We start from the raw sequence: 19,255 nt of genomic DNA, 5'->3' as shown, positions 1-19,255 counted from the left end.
GCCCAGTCCTCACCTTCAACCTGTGATGGCCACAGCAGCCCCTTCCCTCACCTCCCCAATCTGCCCCAGGACACAGAGTCCCAGCTCCTCTCTGCCAGCCTGGCCTCACATGCTCACCCTCCTGCCCTAGCACCCCCCATTCGGCAGCCACAACTGCCCCACCCAGAGACTCCTGGGTGCCTGGTGTTGTTCAGGACACTGGCCTGCTCAGCATCAAGACAGACCCCAGAATGCCCTGCGCTTCTGACCACAAAGGAGCCAGCACAGGCTGCAGTCTGGCAAGTGGCTCAGAACCCTCAACCCTATAACGTGCTTGTTTCCTGCTCCCCCAGCCTCTGGAGCCGGCTGACAGCTACCCACTCAGTACACCTTCAAGCCTCCCCGACCCCTGTTCAAGCACCACTGAGCACCCCAACCAGTGGACAAGTCGACAAGGGGTCCCACAGGAAACAGGGCCACCCTCTGAGCCTGGGGGAGGGGAGAGTAGCCTCAAAATCCCACGTGGGAGGGGCCCAGGGCCAGGTGTCCAGATAGAGGGGCCCACGGAGGGGTCTCGCCCGGGCACCTGAGAGGTAGGAGGACAGTTCCACTCTGCCAGCCGTCCTGATCTGCTAAGTGGAAATTACAGTCATTAGCGTCCCCTCCCAGAGGCCCGTGGTGCCCGGTGGGCCTGGGCCTGGCCCCACCCCCTCTGCCACATATGGGCTCAGGGAGAAGGCGCTAAAGGTGGGCGCCGGCTGCAGGGCTGCCCGGCCTCTGCCGGGCAGAGCCACGGAGCCACCGGGCTTGTGGGGATCCCTGGGACCCAGCCCAGTTCTACTGCCCACTTGACCTGGTGGGCACCCTCCTTCCTGGTGGGTCCTTACTCCCAACCCCAGCCTGGACATGGGATTGCCAGGGTCTGGCGGCGGGAGGGGGGTCCGTTTCCAATGGGGCGTCTTCCTATGCAGACATAGGAGAGGGGAGTGGCCAGGCTGGGTTCTCATGGTGCCCAGACAGGGGGATGAAGAGACACGTGCTCACCGGAGCAGCCAGGGACGCTTCCTGGAGGAGGGGGCCCGGAAGCTCCCTGGCTGCAAGAGTGGATTCCTGAGCAAAGCCTCCGCGGGTGGAGAAAGTGAGTATGACAGGGGCCACCGGGGTCAGAGGCCCAACAGGCGGCTGCGCACCGGCTCCCCTGCACCGCGGGCTGGGCTGGGGCCGGAAACGCGCGCGGGGGCGGCGGATTCCCGCGCGGTGGGACAAGCCCGCGCCTAGGGGCCGCCCGGACAGGGCACGTCCCCCGCGAGGGGGGTGGCGGGCCCGGGAGGCGGGGACCCTGACCCCCCCTCACCGCCTGCCGGGGCGGGAGGGGCGGGCCGCCAGGCTGGACTGGGGCAGTGCGGGGCGGGGTCGGGGGGCGGCAGAAGGCGCCTTTGTGCGCCGCGTCCCCGACCGTGTCGCAGCGGGCCCGGCACCGGCCCGGCTCCAGCACCCGCCCCCGGCCCGCGCCCCGGGCCCTGCGCGCATACCTGGCGAGGCCGCGAGGGGGTTCTGAGAGCCGAGCCCCGCCTGGGCTGCGCCGCCGCAGGCGGGAGAGGCTGAGGACTCTTTTGGGAAGCTCCTCCGCCGGCTGTAACCAGAGGGCCGTGCCACCCTCCTGATCACCGCAAGCATGGACACCCCAGCAGGCTGCAGATGGGACAGGCAGGGCCCCTGTGGGGTGGCTTAGCTGGCCTGGGGTTGGGGACGAAGTCCCCGGGCTTGGTCCCCCGAGGGGTTGGTTGGGCGTCCCGGGGCAGGTGGCTGCAGCGGCGGTGGCCATAGCGAGTGACCGATCGGGGTCGCTGCTGAGCCCTGGAGAGCGGAGGGTCCAGGCTAGGCTAGGGGAGCGAGAGGACAGCGCGGAGCCGCGGAGGTGTGGGCGGCTTGAGTGGTCGTTGAGGCCCCAGGTTCCCGGCAGGGCGGGGGAGGCTGGGGTGGGGCCAGAGCCGGAGCCGCGGAGCCGCGATCGAGAGGGCCTGGAGGGTGCGCCAGGAGCCAGCGTCATGGCCTGCCTCCATCTCCTCCAAACTTTCCTCCAACCCCCACCCCATCCATTCCTGTAACAAATCCCTACCGGGAGCTGGCGCAGCTGTGCGCTGGGGATACACGAGACGCTCACCCTCCCTGCCCTCCAGGAGCTTGGACCCAGCTGAGGTCTGCAGGGGCCAGCAGGAGCAGGGCCGAGGGCCCTGGTGGGGAGGTCGTGGCCCAGTAGGGAAGGCTGGGCCCGGGGGTCAGGTGGAGGGCAGGCTGAGCTGCCAGCTGTTTCAGCTCAGCCTGGAGCAAGGCCACCACTCCCAGCGCCTGGCCTCCTCATTTCCCAAAGCTCAGCTCAGCCTATATGTGCCGACCCCTCTGTGCCCCAGGCCCAGGTTGGGCACTGGTCAGGACGGTGCTCCTCAGCATAGAAGATGAGACTGGAGGGAGGGGCCTGGGCTGTAACATGGCCAGGATAGCAGTGGGGAGCCATTGGAGATGTTTGAGCAGAGGAGTGACAGGGCCAGATTCGAGTTTTGGAAAGATAACATCTTGAGTCATTAAACAAATTTCTAGAATTTCAGATTTATTTATTTATTTATTTATTTATTTATTTATTTATTTAGAGACTCACTTCATTCTGTCACCCCGGCTGTAGTGCAGTGGTGCAAGCGCTGCTCACTGCAATCACTCAAGACCAAGTGATTCTCATGCCTCAGCCTCCTGAGTAGCTAGGACTACGGGTGTACACCACCACACCCGGCTAATTTTTTTTTTTTTTTTTTTTTTTTTGAGACGGAGTCTGGCTCTGCCGCCCAGGCTGGAGTGCAGTGGCCGGATCTCAGCTCACTGCAAGCTCCGCCTCCCGGGTTCACGCCATTCTCCTGCCTCAGCCTCCCGAGTAGCTGGGACTACAGGCGCCCGCCACCTCGCCCGGGTAGTTTTTTGTATTTTTTAGTAGAGACGGGGTTTCACCGTATCAGCCAGGATGGTCTCGATCTCCTGACCTCGTGATCCGCCCGTCTCGGCCTCCCAAAGTGCTGGGATTACAGGCTTGAGCCACCGCGCCCGGCCCACCCGGCTAATTTTTGTATTTTTAGTAGAGGCAGGGTTTCGTCATGTTGGCCAGGCTGGTCTCGAACCCCTGGCCTCATGTGATCCACCCGCCTTGGCCTTCCAAAGTGCTGGGATTACAGGTGTGAGCCACTACGCCTTGCCTTGCCGGATTTTGGGTTCTTGATATTGTAACATCAACCACTCTCCAGAGTTTGGCCAGCTTCATGCTCCATTAGTGGTCTCACCATAGACCTTCTAATCTTGATTGTGTTGACGGGTGTCTATTTTCTAATGGTGTTTGGTTTTGGAACCTGAATTTCTTTGAAAAAGAGAGAGTATGTGCATTTTCCCAGATGCCTAGTAGCTAACTGCACTTCTCCATGTGTGCATTGTCCCCTGAGCTGGCAAGAAGATCCTACTAGGTGGTCTGCATGCCATGCCATCTCGGCCTTGCACCCTGGGGGCCCGAGTAACTAGCTCTCACCAACAGAAAGAGGTGTGATGGACATCACCTGAGGCCAGACTCTAAGACCTCTGTGTACCCCTTCCGTGTCTCCTGTCTGCAGCTGTTGTCCACACCAAGGGTGGCCTACAGAGCGAAGTGAGGACCTTGGGACTTCCTCCAGGACAGCCCTCGCTGTCCAAATCTCCCCCTGCTGCAGAGCTGCCGCCAGTCAAGCCCTTGTTTCTGGCTTTCCGTGCCCTAAATAAACTTCCGCCAGGTTTGAGCCATCAGCATTCTGTGGTGGGTGTCGCTGCTGCGAGGTTGCCCTCATGCACGCAAACTCCTCACAGGTAAAGGTGATCTGCCCGTGGACATACTTGTTACAGAAGTTTCCCACCTGCTATGTGCATCTTGCCTGCACGCAGTCACCATTCTTTGTGCAGTTGGTGCCTCCATCTGCTCCTGTGTGGTTTCTTCTTTTGGTTCCTTTATTATCTCTTTTGGTGCTGTTTCCCAGGGACTTAACTGCCAGAAGTTTGGTAAATCTTCAGCTCTCCAGTTCACCTTTTCTATAGATTTAAACAGACATTGAACACTTCACCTAGCATTGGGGTGGAAGGAAGGTGCAGGCTCGGCCCCTGGCCCTGATCTGCAGTAACTTCGTGACTTTGGGCCAGGCCCTTCCAGATTTTATAGCCTCAGCTGCACAGAAAGGCACCTCCCTCATAGCAGGACCATGCCCAGTCCTTGAGGAATCAGGGGAAGGGTGTAATTTGTCTTCCTCCAGGACAGCCCACTCAGGCCGGGTGTTCCCTGCTGAATCTCCACATCTCACTGGGCCTGGCAGCGCTTCCTGACAAGCAGTCTCACATTCAGGGCACCCTTCTCGGCCAAACTGATCTCACACCCTTGACAAACTCCAGAATGAGTCTGAGAAGCCTCACCGGGGCTGATACATCCCTCCAAGGTGGGGGTCAGGAGACTCCCTGGCCAGGAGTGGCCTCCCCTGAGCCAGCTCCAGGCTTTGCCAGGCCCCCTTGGAGCCTGCACCAACCGTGCCCACCAGGCATAGGCCAGCACCCATGGAGGCTGGCGGGTCTGTGAGCCCAGGATTAGGGGCCCACAGAGGCAGACCCAGGGGTCCCAGAGATCACAGACAGGGCTGTCAGCTTCTCTCAGCCCATGCAACCTGGCCCTGGCCCACCAGGCCAATCCTGTGAGGGTGCGTACACCACCCCCATCCCCGGGGCCACACCCCACCTGGCTCCTGTCCCACGGGTGCCCCAGGGAGGTCTTTCTTCTCTGCCCACAATTCACCCTCTCCCTGAGCCCTCTTCCCTCACCCGGGATCTGATCTTTCCTCCTGGACACTCATCATGCCCACAGCTTGGTCACCTTCTCTGTGCTAGAGATCCTGCCAATCCCTAAACCCCTTCCCCAGCCTCGGTCTCCCCATCCTGGGAGCAGGGCGGTGATGCCACCTTGTACATGCCTCTGTCTCCAGCCCTGGCTCTTCTCCAAAGTGTGATGCGGGTCTCCAGTGGCCTGAGACCTCCATCTCTCAGAGGCACCCCTCCCCTGGCAGTTCAGGCTTGGGAGCCACCTCTTTCACTCCCTGCCTGATCAGTTCAACCTCCTAAACCTCTGTCTACTCTGAGCACTGCCGGGCCCTACTCCAGTGCTGACCCCTCCTCACCTGTCCTATTCCCAGCTCCCCAACTCACCTCGTCTCCATTCTGGCTGCCAAGACAGCATCTCATATACACATCTGACATGCCCCCTCCTGTGCTCTAAAGCATGCCATAGCTCCCTAGTACCTGCAAGATCCAACCTGCAGGAATGTGGGCACTGGAACCTGGCAAGCACAGCCACAGCAACAGTGGGCACCTCCCGCCAGGCCTCTCGACATGGGGCTGAATGGCACCCTCTCGCCCAGTCTTCTGACATGGCCTGGAAAGAGATTTCAGGTTGCTTGGTTTTATTTTTTGTTTTCAATACATTAAAAAATCAAATTTATATCAAGTATCTTCTGGGACCAAAGGGTCATAAAGTAAAAAATCAAATCAAAGGTGAGCTCTTGAAATGCACTAGTATGCAAAAACTAAACCACTTGCTCTTGAACGACTTTTGTTTTTGTTTTGTTTTGTTTGTTTGTTTGTTTGTTTTTATTTTTTGGTCCCCATAAAAGATAGGTGGATTTCAAGGTTAATTCTTGAATATTTTATAATTTTTGTTCTTTCGGAAAATAAGCTCTTCTGTGTTATTAGTTATTTATTTGTTTGTTTATTTTTACTGGCTTTAAATAACGCTATTGACTTCTTTATATTGGGCCCCCTTGTTGACCTCTGATTAGTGCTAACAGTTAACTGTTGGTTATTTGGGAAATTCAACATTAAACAACCACGTTATCATGAAAGACATAGTAATATGACTTTGCCTCCCTTGGTATTGCTCCTCGAAGCCTGATTTCTTTTTCCTGTCTTGTTGCATTGGCCAGGACTTCCAGGGTGATATGGAAGAGTAACTGAGAGCAGCCACCCAGTGCCTCCTAACCTTAGAGGGAGGTCAGGGGCAGTCTCCTTGTGATGCCGGCCACGGGTGTGAGAAAGACAGTCATAGGAAAATGCCCTCTCATTCTTATTCTCTGCTTTTAAAAATCTTTAAATCTTTAAATCATGGGTATAGTAAATGTTATCAAATGCCATATTCTACATCAATATAATGATTACAATTTTTTTTTTTTGAGACAAGGTCTCACTGTGTCACCCAGGCTCGAGGGCAGTGGTGTCATCTCGGCTCACTGCAGCCTCAACCTATTGGGCTCAAGTGATCCTCCCACATCAGTTTCCAAGTAGCCAAGACCACAGGCATTTGAAAGCGGACCCCTATCTCTCACCATAGATAAAAATTCACTCAAGACATATTAAAGACTTACATGTAAGACCTAAAACTATAATAGAAGAACATCTAAGAATAACTGTTCTGAATATTGGCCAAGGCACATAATTTATGACTAGGACCTCAAAAGCAAATGTAACAAAAACAAAAATGGACAAATGGGACTTAAACTAAAGAGTTTCTGCAAAGCAAAATAAATAAAGTAAATAAGCAATTTACAGAATGGGAGAATTTGCAGATTATGAATCCAACCAAGATTGAATAGCCAGACTCTATAAGGAACTCAAACAATTCAACAAGAAAAAAACAAATAACCTCATTAAAAATTGAGCAAAGGACATGAACAGAGATTTCTCAAAGGAAGACAAGCAAGCAGCCAACAAACACACAAAAAATGCTCAACATAACTAATCATCAGAGAAATGCAGATTGAAGCCACAGTGATATGCCATCTTACGCCAGTCATAATAGCTATTATTTAAGTGTCAAAAAATTACAAGTGTTGGTGAGGATACAGAGAAAAGGGAACAGTCATATACTGTTGGTCATAACATAAATTTGTACAATCTCTTTGGAGAACTGTATGGACACTTCTCAAAGAACTAAAAATAGAATTATCATTCAACATAGCAATTTGAATCCTGTGTATCTATGAAAGGAAAAAAAAATCATTTTATCAAAAATAAACCTGTACTTGTACTTTATGGCAGCACTATTTATAACAGTAAAGTCATAGAATCAACTTAAGTGACCTTCAACAGAGGATTGAATAAAGAAAGTAGACAAGCAGAACCAAGTTATGACTATGTAATGAAATATATTACTGTTTTAAAATATCCATCTGTCTGTAAATGTATATGAATACATGTGTGTCTGTGTGTGGAGGTTTGTTGCACAAGATATAATTTATAAGGAGTCAAATAATATAATGCAGAATTTTTGAACTTTAAAAAGTCACCTTAAAGGACTTATAAGAAAAACCAAGAACATAATTCAAATGAAAAATACTAAAAGTATTTTTAAGGAAATAATGGAAAACATGGCAAAATTAGGAAAGTAGCCTTTCCATAAATGGGTAGGAATGTTCACAGAAGAAACTGCAAGAAGCTAGAAATAAAATATTTCGCATGAACTTAGGTAAAACTATCAATTGTAGTACATTCTCTAATGCCTTAAAGAATCACAATATCACTGGACAGATCATAAGTACTTGGAGATCTCTAAAAAGTGTATAATAGTGGAAAATGTTATCAAATATGTTGCCTTAAGTGAATAACCAGTTGTTACTATATGTTGCATATTTGCTTTTCTAAACACACACACACTAATACACACTAACACATTATGTGAGCTCTTGTGCCTTTTTAAATAGATTTTGTTGTTATTCCTTATAAACGACATACAGAGGCACTGAAGGATGGGAAGTCTCAGATTATAACACAGGAAAGAGGTCCATAATTTGGGAAGCCCTTTTGGTAATGTGTGCAACCTAAAAAAAGAATTTAAAAGAGAGAAACTATAGTACTTGCTTAAAGAGAAAGAAAAATGATCAAATGAAAGATGCAATTGCTTTACCAAAAAAGTCAACAAACATCAGAAAAGGGTTTCAAACAGAAGAAGCCTCATTTAAAAGTATATTTTGTCTTATTTATTTTTGAAAGTCTTTGAATATTATTATTTCTTCTTTTTTTTTTTATAACTTTGTATAGATGTGTTTGTTTTCAGTTGTGGTATCAGGGTATATGCATCCTATGGAAAATAAAATTATTGTTCTCAGTTTCCACTCCTCAACTCTGAGGAACAGTAATACACATATACACTGATTCTGGGAAACAGTGACACACATATGTGTGGGTGTATATGTGGGCTCTATATATCGTACATATAATCTTCACCATGTAACATAACACTGCCCCAGTAGATGTAAAATATATGTTACTGACAGACTCAGGCTGACACATTGAGCTAGGCCATGTGACATGATTTGACAAATCGAATAATTGTGAATAAATGGGAACAAAGCCTTTAAATGTGCTTGGAGATCTTGTCTGCACACTTGTGCTTCTATTATTTGCTATAAAAAACCCACACCTTGGGTCATTTTTGGACCATGAGAATGGGAAGACAGATGAAGTTTAACAATACCTTGAATTTAAGCTGCTCTATCTCACTTACAAAACCACAGGCCAAATGATTGGTTACTTCTGTAAGCCATTGAGATTTTATAAATTGCTAGTTACATATTATTATTGCACTGATATTTGACTAAGGGTCATGGATGGTCTTTAAGGGGACAAATTGTGTTTAATCTGCACTGGTCTATGCAAGACACTTCTGTTATTTTAGTGATTTATTTATATTCATTTATTTATTATCTATTTTCTTTTTATTTTAGTTTGTTTATTGTTATTCCCAATTCCCTACAACCTAAAGACCACTATTCCTAGATGTTTTATATATGTTCATTTATTTTATATATTTTAACAATAAATTTAATACTCTTGTATGTCTACAAAATTAATTTTCATGTATACTATTTTGTATATCTTATTATATTATTTGCTTTTTCCTCAGTACCATATATGAGTATACACACACACACACGCACACATATATATAGATATTTCATTCATATTGTTCTGTGTATACCTGATATATTGCTTCAAACTGCTTTATAGTATCCTATATTGTGCCCCCAGGATATTTTACATATTCTCCATCATCCCTATGATAAATAGGACATTTACATGCAAATCATCACCTAAATTTTACCAGATCAAATGTTTAATATGTAAAAGATTTTTCTTACTACAGGTAAGAGTATGATTTTCTTGGTAGTATATTTTAATATTATTTGTATGCTAAAATTTCCACATACATAACTTGTTTTTGAGGAAAAGTGATATCTAAAGAAATATAGACAATGAACAATGTCCTGTGTGTTACATACCCTGATAAATAATAGGCCCTATAAGAGTAGGGTAGAGTTAATTGCCTTCATTCAAGAGAAAGAACGATAAGAAATAATCTGAAATTATTCATTGGTTAAAATTTTTAGTCTATTATTTTAAGTAGTCCTTGATACACATAAATAAAATGACATTCATAAAACAATCCTTATATTTATAAAGCATACTGTACAAGTCTGTTCTCACATTGCTATAAAGAACTACCTGAGACTGGCTAATTTATAAAAAAGAGAGGGGCAGTTAATAGGCACCCAGTTCCACAGGGAGTACAGAAAGCATGGCTGGGGAGGATTCAGAAAACTTAAAATCATGGTAGGAGATGAAGGGGAAGCAGGTTCATCCTACATGGCTGTGGCAGGAGGAAGAAGCACACATTTAAACAACAGTATCTCATGAGAACTCACTCACTGCCAGAAGAAAGTGACAGGGGACTCACTCCCATGATCTAATGTTAAACATTGGGGTTTACAATTTGACATGAGATTTGCATGGGGACACAAATTCAAACCATATTATTCTGCCCCTGGCCCCTCCCAGATCTCATGTCTTTCTCACATTGCAAAATACAAACTTCCCTTCTAAACAGTCTCCCAAATTTTAACTCATTTCAACAGTAACTCAAAATTCCACTGTCCAAATTCTCATCTGAGACATGGCAAGTCCTTTCTGCCTAGGAGCCTATAACATCAAAAACAAGTTAGTTACTTCCAAGAGCACAATGGGGGTACAGGCATTGGGTAAATATACCCATTTCCAAAGTGAGAAATCTGCCAAAACCAAGGGACTATAGGCCCCATGCAAGTCTAAAACCCAGCAAGGCAGTCATTAAACCTTGAAGATCCAAAGTAATATCTTTTGAATCGATGTCTTACTTTCAGGCCTCAATGATGTAAGCAATGGGCTCTCAATATCTTGGGTATCTCTATCCCTGTGGCTCTGCAGGGTACAGCCCCTTCAGCTATTTTTATGGGCTTGCATTCAGTGTATGTGGCTTTTCCAGGTGCACAATGAAAGCTTTCAATGGATCTACCATTCTGGGATCTGGAAGATGGTGGCTCTATTCTTATGGCTACAATAGATGATGCCCCAGTGGGGACTCTGTGTGGGGACTCACACCCCACATATCCCCTCTGCACTGTCCCAGTTGAGGTTCTCCATGAAGGTTCCACTCCTTCAGCAGACTTCTGCCTGGACATCTAGGCATTCCCATACATCCTTCGAAATCTAGGTGGAGGCTTTCAAGGCTCAACTCTTGCCCTCAGTGCATACACAAGCTTAATATCAAATGGAAGTTGCCAAAGTGTAGGGCTTTCACACTCTGCAGCAGCAGTCCGAAATGTATCTGGGGCCTTAGTCAAGGATGAAGCTGGAGTGGCTGGCATGCAGGGAGAAGTGTCCCTATGCTGCACAGCGCAGCGCAGCAGGGCCTTGGGCCCAGCCCTTGAAACCATTCTTCCCTCCTAAGCCTCCAGGCCTGTGATGGGAGGGGCTATGCTGAAGGTCTCTGAAATGCCTTCAAGGCATTTTCCCCATTGTCTTGGCTATTAACATGTGGGGCTCCTCTTTACTTTTGCAAATTTTGGCAGTCAGCTAGAATTCCTCTCCAGAAAGTGGGTTTTTATTTGCTAACTCATGGTCAGGCTGCAAATTTTCCAAACTTTTATCCTCTGTTTCCCTTTTAAATATATATTCCAGTTTCAGATCACCTCTTTGTTCAGGCATATGAGCATACACTGTAAGAACATATCTTACACTGTAAGAACATATCAGGACATATCTTGAACTCTTTGCTGCTCAAAAATTTCTTCTGCCAGATACCCTAAATCATCTCTTTCAAAATCAAAGTTCCACAGATCCCTAGGGCAGGGCCACAATGCCTTCAACTTCTTTACTAAAGCATAACAAAAGTTACCTTTTCTCTCATTCGCTTCAAGTTCCTCATTTCCAACTGAGACCACCTCAAGCCTGGATTTCATTATCCATATTACTATCAACAACTTGGTTACTACAGCTTAAAAAGTCTCTAGGACATTCCAAACTTTCCCTTTTCTTCCTGTCTTCTTCTGATCCCTCCAAACTGTTCCAACCTCTGCCCATTATCTAGTACCAAAGTCGCTTCCATGTTTTCAGGTATCTTTATATAGCAGTGCTCCACTTCTCAGTACCAATTTTCTATATTAATCCATTCCCAAATTGCTATAAAGAACTACCTGAGACTGGTTAATTTATAAAGTAAATAGGTTTAATTGGATTATGATTATGTGGGCTTTACTGCAAGCATGGCTGGGGAGGACTCAAGATACAGTCATGGTAGAAGGGGGGAAGCAGGCACATCCTACATGGCTGGAGAAGGAGGAAGAGGTGAAAGGGGAGGTGCTACACAGTTTTAAACAAACAGATCTCCTGAGAACTCACTCACCATCATGAGAACAGCAAGGGGAAAATCTGTCCCCATGATACAATCACCTCCCACCAGGCCCCTCCTCAAACGTTGGGGGTAACAATTCTATATGAGATTTGGGCAGGGATACAAATCCAAACCATATCACGTAACAACTTTATTTGCCTTTGTGCTTTCATATGTTGCTTTATGTAAAACACAGTTTTGAGTTGTAATACCAAAGAAGGAAAAGCTTTGACTTTTTTTCCTACCACCAAATAGATAAACCTTTTTTAGCTTGCTCAGTTCAAGTTTTGGCATAACTCTTACTAACACATCACAAACAATTTAGTTCAGTTTTGTCTTGGATTAATTACACTGTAATACTGATAACTATTAGTCAGACAAGAACGAGAGAAACAAAAGCTACCAAAATCCAATAGTATTGTCTAATCAGGTAGTGAGAAGCATATAATGCTTATGTGAAAGGGACTTATTGAAATTTCATGTTTTATTCCTAAACGCCTCAGATGTTTTACATGAAGGAAAAGTTATCAAAAGTTATGAAAAAATAAATCTTCTTAACTCCAGAAATTATTGATTGCACAACCTTATGTTTTATAATCAAGACTGGAAGAGCAAAGGCAAATTTAAAGGGTTCATTTCTAGGAGTTTTATTTAAATGATAATAGCAGTTTTGAAGGATACTGCAACTTAGCAACATTTTTTTTTTCTGTGAATGGGGTTTTCTTTTAAGTTGGAGTTAAGAAAATGTCACATTCAATATTTAAAATTTCTTATTTTGATCTTTATATTACATTGTTAGAATTTTTACCATCTATCATTTTTATTTTAAATATTAACATGGTTAAAATTGTCATTCTCAGAAAAATAACTGAGAATGTTTAAGGTGAAAGCCAGTGATGAATATTACCATTAAAAATAAATTCCTATATGGGGCTTCTTTCAATTTCTATGTGTATAGAAAGATACCATAACCCAAAACAGCAGCAGTATTATGTACCATAAACATAAGATGCTCTGATACTTAGGAAACATCTATACCACAAGTTGCTCTTCTCAAAGCTCAGTTCTAATGAGATATTTTTAGTAAGCATAATTCTATCCCTCTCATGCCTCCTGCACTTCTGGTCACATATGAATCTCTGAAACTTGGGAACATGTTCCCTTACAGGGCTAAAGAGACATTGTGAATGTGATTAAATTAAGACTTTGAGATGTGAAGTTTATCCTGGATTATCTGGGTGCCCCAGTGTAATCACAAAGTTCTTAAAAGAAGTGGTCAGGTGGTTTAGAGTCAGAGAAAGAGAGGTGATGTAAGAAATAGAGGTCACAGAGGAAAGGTCGTAAGACAAGGAATGTAGGTGGCCCCTTCTGGAAAAGCCAAAGCAGAATGTTCCCTAAAGCATCCAGAAGGAACACAACAATGCCAATACCTAGATTTTAGGAGTTAGAACCTACAGAAGTGTAAGATGAATAAATTTTTGTTGTTTTTAAGTCTTTACTTTGGTGTTAATTTGTTAAAGTATATTTAGTATTTAGAAATGCCATCAAATGCCACTTTGGTGATATTGTTAAATACAAAAATGACTCTGTATTTAAGAACAAGAAGTTTGTATAAATATTAGGGCTAGATGTATAAAAAGACTTTAAATAAATATGATTTTTTAATTCTAAAAGGTCTTAGTTTAGGAAATTCTATTAGCTAGGTTGGAAGTTCTAATTTCTCCCCATTTATTTTTGTCTCAAGAGAGGTCTATATTTGTTCCTAGTTAAATTCTGTGATAAGTTCTTACAATGTGGCTTTCTAGTTTTTTCCTATCAAGTGGTGATGTCTACTTCCCTAAACAATGAGTATTGTTTGACTAACAGAAATGTGGTGGAACTCTGTCTTTGGCATAAAAAGAAACTTAGGTAAACATTGTAGAGCTTTATGGAGCAGAGATGAGGAATTGCAGCTAATACCAGCCTACATCAGCTGGTCTCAAGTCAACACTTCTAACAGACTGTTAATGCAAGAGGATACTTACCTGAAATCACCCAACACCAGAACAATGATCTCCAACTAATCCTCGATTAAACTACCAACCTACAGAATCCTGAGTAAGCTCATTGTTATTTTAACTCATAGAAACCAGTGGGTTTCATACAGAGCAGTAACTAAATAATACACATGTATTGCCATAAAAACCACAGGCCTTTTTAGTGTTTGGGATTTAGACACCCAAGATTCCAAGTTGACTGAGAAAAGAGTGCATTTCCCAAGGATAGCATTGTCTCAATACGTACCACAGATGTGACCTTACAGTGCTGGTTTCCAGGAAGCAGACATTTTTTTGTGAAAAAGCAGCGTTAGTATAAGCCTCTTACATGTCAAGTATGTTTGTTGCACAACTTATCCCATATTTAATTTTAAACGTGTAGACATAGATATAGGTATAACTCATAAATATACTATGGCAAGAATGTCCAACTTTGGTCAAAATCTTACTATTTGTCAGGCATTATCCTAAGGTGTCCTTAACAGGTTTTAAGTTTTTTGTTGTTGTTTATTTATTTATTTGAGATGGAGTCTCGCTCTGTCGCCCAGGCCCGAGTGCAGTGGTGCGATCTTGGCTCACTGCAATGTCCGCCTTCCAGGTTCAATGATTCTCCTGCCTCAGCCTCCTGAGTAGGTGAGATTACAGGCACCTGCCACTATGCCTAGCTAATTTTTTTGGATTTTTAGTAGAGATGCGATTTCGCCATTTTGGTCAGGCTGGTCTCAAACTCCTGACCTCAGGTTATCCGTCCGCCTTGGCCTCCCAAAGTGCCGATATTACAGATGTGAGCCACCACACCTGGTCAAGCAATTTTAATGCTTCCATCCCTTGGACTAATTCTTGCATTCGAGCACTATATTAGACTGAAATATTTTTTATTCAAAGGTTATTTAAGTTCTTATACTCCATTTTTTTACCTTCTGGGGATTAAAAGCAGTCAGGTATTCTAATGCAGCAAGTCTCTACGTGTTTAGCCTATCTTTACTCTCTCATTTCTGTGTGAAAACTGGCCTTCCTCCTCGCCCCCAAGCTTATCTCTTGCTGATGATATTTTGTCAAATGCAGCCAGTAGTAACCAACACAGTCCACAAAATTTGATTTCCAACATTTATCCCAAAAGTTTTAGATTCAGTGGACATATACGATACTTGCAAATTTATCTGAAAACAAAAATACTATATATTTTTGATACAGAGCTAAAAAGAAATTATTTAGGCAGTTAGTGAGGGTAAGAGAGTCTTCGACAAGGTATCCCTTTTAATAAAAAGCAGCTCCCAAATCATTTTTTTTTCTAACAAAACCAGCCTAAAAAATCAAGCTGCAGACATAAATAAGCAAACTGGAAACTGGCATAAGTGAATGCCAGGAGCTGTGCCAATAGAAAAGGGCTACCTAGCAGCCAGGCACATCCAATACTGAAGCTCCATCTTCCCTTTTCTTTGTCACCATGTGTGCAATAAGGAACAGACATGGCATCTGCCAGGTAGAAAACACATCTACATAGTAAAAGATTATGGTAGGATGGCCAGCTTCTTTGTAAATGACACACTTGGTCCAACCAATCTTTTGTCTTATGTAAATCAGATACCAACTCCTCAAGCTCATCTATAAAACCATTGGCATCTTGCCACAAACCAAAGAACCAGTTCTCTTCTTCTGCACAAGAGAGCTTTCCTCTTTCTTTCGCCTATTAAACTTCAGTATAATAACTTCTGGTTATTATACTTTGGCTCATTCCTTGCATGTCTGTGTTCACGATTTCCTTGGACAAACTTCAGATATTCACCTCAGACAACACGGCCACTTCATTGTGTCACGGTATTGCACTAAAACAAACATTTTTACAGCCTCAATGCTCATTTTCCTTGCTGCTTATCTCCTACTAAGTAAGCCAATATTTAAGGCTAGACATGATACAAAACTCTTTTGTCGATAGAATATCAGTATTGCTAGTTATGGTCCTGCTAACTAAAAGAGTGCTGAAAAGTATAGACATTTATATCCCCGGGTTGAAAAAAGAAACATCAGTGCTCACAAGTAATGTCTACCAAAATATCTCTATGTTAAGACATATTTGGTTAATGTTTCTGATTGATAGATAAAGTTTTGCAAAACTCAAATAAAAATAATTTTAAAAAATCAGACCTGTAAAAATTCTGGTTATTTAGTGAATGAATTATGAGGTTTATTGATTTTTCAACATAGTCCAAACATTTGCTAGTATATATCATATACTAGATTTCTGCAATAAGTATTTTTATGAATACATTTCCAGCAGGAAATAAAAACAGAGACTTAGTGTCATACTCAAATATACAAAGATGTGCCATTATTTCATTTTATGTATATATATATATATATTACTATACAAAATATGTCTTATTTTAGCTCTTTGTGTCTATTTGTGCTTCTCTGAATTTCTTGGAATAATGGGCAATTTTAAGCTGGTATTCAGGAGAAAGATTAGTCAAATACAATGGCATATAGTTCCAGATGTCTTGTCCCAGGGGGTGTTGGATCTGACTGCAGCACATAAGGAGCACAGCTAGGAGCTCTATGCATCATTTATGCTGGGTTTTATTTACGAAGACCAGACTGAACTCCTGAATGATCCTATTGAATAGAATTTCAAGAATTTTCTAACATCTGCTCAAGGAAATTTGCATAGGTACCAGATGTGATAACCAGCAGACAATGCTTCAGACTCTTTAGATTTTTTAAACTAGATTTTGTACAATGTTCCCTATCCAAACTACCAGTCCTGCTTCACCGCTCTTGTACTCAAAAGGTAAATTCTTTTTCTTCTTATTATTTCCAAGAACAGTAGAATTAGCTAGGAAGAAAAAAGTACTATAAAGTTACTATAAAGTTACTTGAAGCTAAGAGAAAATTTTTAAAACAGAAACCAAAGGTATATATATTTTAAAGAGGTTAGATATTATAAGTTTTAGTAAGACTTAGCCAAAAAAATTTGGTGTGTTTTTATGACTAAGAAATATTTTATGACTTACTAAATTAAATGCACTCATTTAAATGGATTAGAACCATGTTGCTTAAAATATTAAAATAAAAATATGATTGGTGCAGACTGAATTTGATGCCACTGTTTGCATAACAATGACATGAAATGTCACATTTTGTGAAAACATGACCTGCAACATTTTCAGTTTAGTTCTAATTATCTTACTTTGGGATATTTGGCAAAAAATAAAAAATAAAAATACTTCAGATTAGAGGAATCAGTTTCTTATTTTACTGATTTTCTTACCACTTTGATATGGTTAGGTGTAAAGTAGAAATAAACTTCCAAAGCTTGAATTATATTTACGTAGATTTTCTAAAACAGTCACACACCACATGCATCAAATTACAAATGTGAATAATTCGCTTTACCAGGAGGACTCTTTATTTTTATGGTTCTTTCATAATCAGAATTATTTATTAAATTTATAAATATTCCAATACTTTATTTTCTGTTATTTTTATAAGCGTTCTGAGAGCATATATAGTTTCATAAAGTGAAAAATAATGGACCAGCAGCAATGGAAGCATTTCATGTTCCAACTCAAAAAATTGTCTGTACTAAAAATCCTTTTCAGTATCATTTTTTTTCTAACATCTAAGTAGATTATCTCAATGGTATATAATAGAGAATAACATAAATGTAGTTGGATTTCCTATCTGTTAGATTTTTAAAAGATAAAGGTATGGCAACCGCTAATGTTCGTATAAAACTCAGCACTTTAATGGAACATTTTCCCATATAAAGGACAAACCTATGCATTATATGAACATTTTAAAAATTTGAGACTTGGAATGTAAAATTACAATGTTACATGTTGTAATAATATTTTGTAAAAGTCATAAAAAGAACGCACACAATATTGTGTATATACAAAATTTCACATGAAAATTTGTGCTTATGAATGACTATAATTTACTTTAAAAAAATATCAATCTTTCAGGAATACACTATGTATACAGGGAGCAGAGTATTACATACCCAAAATGTCCTGAGATATACTTCATATCCCATCCAGGATTTTAAATGCTAAGATCAACAGAATTGGTTTTATTCAGTATGTTCAGCTTTCCAGGAACTTGTTTCTTTAAAAAAAAAAAAAAAAGTGGTAAATTACATTTAACATAAAATGTACCTTCTCAGTCATTTTCAAGTGTAGAGTTCAGTAGTGTTAAGTATATTCACATTGTTGTTGCAAGGAATCTCAAGAACTCTTTCATCTTATAAAACTGAAATTCTATATCCATTAGACAATTCCCCATTTGTCTCTCCCCTCAGCCTTTGTCAACTACTGTTCTGCTTTCTGTTCCTATAAATTTGACTACGCAGATGCCTCCTATATGTGGACTCACACACTATTTGTCTTTCTGCAACTGGTTTACCTCACTTAGAATAGTGTCCTCAAGGTTCATCTATGTTGTCAAATGTGTTAGAATGTCCTTTTAAGCCTGAGTAATATTCCATTGTATGTGTATATCACATTTTATTCATTAATACATCGATGGATCTTGGGTGGATTTTGTATTTCTGTTACCGTGAATATTGCTGCTCTGAACACTGATGTGTAAATATCACTTTGAGATCTTATTTTCAATTATGTTGCGTATGTAACCAGAAGTAGAATTGCTGCATCATTTTGTTCTTCATTTTTTAATGTTTTGAAGAGCAGTTTTTATAGTAGCTGTACCAGTTTATATTTTGGGCAAAAGTGCACAAAGTTTCCAATTCCTTCACATCTTCATCAACACTTTTTTTTTTCTTTTTTTTGAGAAAGAATCTCCCTCTGTTGCCCAGACTGGAGTGCAGTGCTGAAATCTCAGCTCATTGCAACCTCCACCTCCCAAGTTTAAGCGATTTTCCTGCATCAGCCTCCTGAGTACTTGGGACTACAGGTGTGCGACACCATGCCTGGCTAGATTTTTGTATTTTTAGTAGAGACAGGGTTTCACCATATTGGCCAGGCTTGTCTTGAACTCTTAACCTTGTGATCTGTCTGCCTCAGCCGCCCAAAGTGCTGGGATTACAGGTGTGAGTCACCGTACCCGGCCCACTTTTTTTTTTTTTTTGAGAGTAGCTGTCCTAATAGGTGTGAGGTGGTAGTTCAGTGTCCTTTTGATCTGTGGTTCCCTAGTGATGAATTATGTCCAGCAGTTTTCTGTATGCTTGCATCTGACCCCCATGCATTTATTGAATTTGGAAAATTTCTCATTCTTGCTTTTAATCTGATATGTAATTGAAATTTTTTTTTCTCTCTCTCACTCCATATAGGAGATGTGTTCTCCTGTATGGAGAACAGTTTTCAGCCTCCAACATACTTATTTTTTTCATCCCACCAATATTTCTATTTAGATGAGCTTGAATTTTCTCCATATTAAAAACAGCTCATTTGAATGCAACATTCTATTTTCTTCAGTTGTATGC

General features: G+C 42.5%; 1 long non-coding RNA gene across 1 annotated transcript; it reads right to left on the bottom strand.

Annotated features, from left to right (window-relative positions):
* Positions 1-3,951: 3,951 nt before the first annotated feature.
* LOC139358916 (uncharacterized) lies at positions 3,952-17,919 on the bottom strand. The gene is made up of 3 exons (XR_011614401.1): positions 17,816-17,919; positions 5,227-5,452; positions 3,952-4,071 (listed from the first exon to the last, which is right to left on the bottom strand). It is a non-coding gene; the product is annotated as an uncharacterized lncRNA (long non-coding RNA).
* Between the last annotated feature and the right edge of the window lie 1,336 nt (positions 17,920-19,255).

This window comes from Macaca nemestrina, chromosome 15 (assembly GCF_043159975.1).
Source record: "Macaca nemestrina isolate mMacNem1 chromosome 15, mMacNem.hap1, whole genome shotgun sequence".
Taxonomy (NCBI): domain Eukaryota; kingdom Metazoa; phylum Chordata; class Mammalia; order Primates; family Cercopithecidae; genus Macaca; species Macaca nemestrina.
This window is presented reverse-complemented; position numbering and strand designations above follow the sequence as displayed.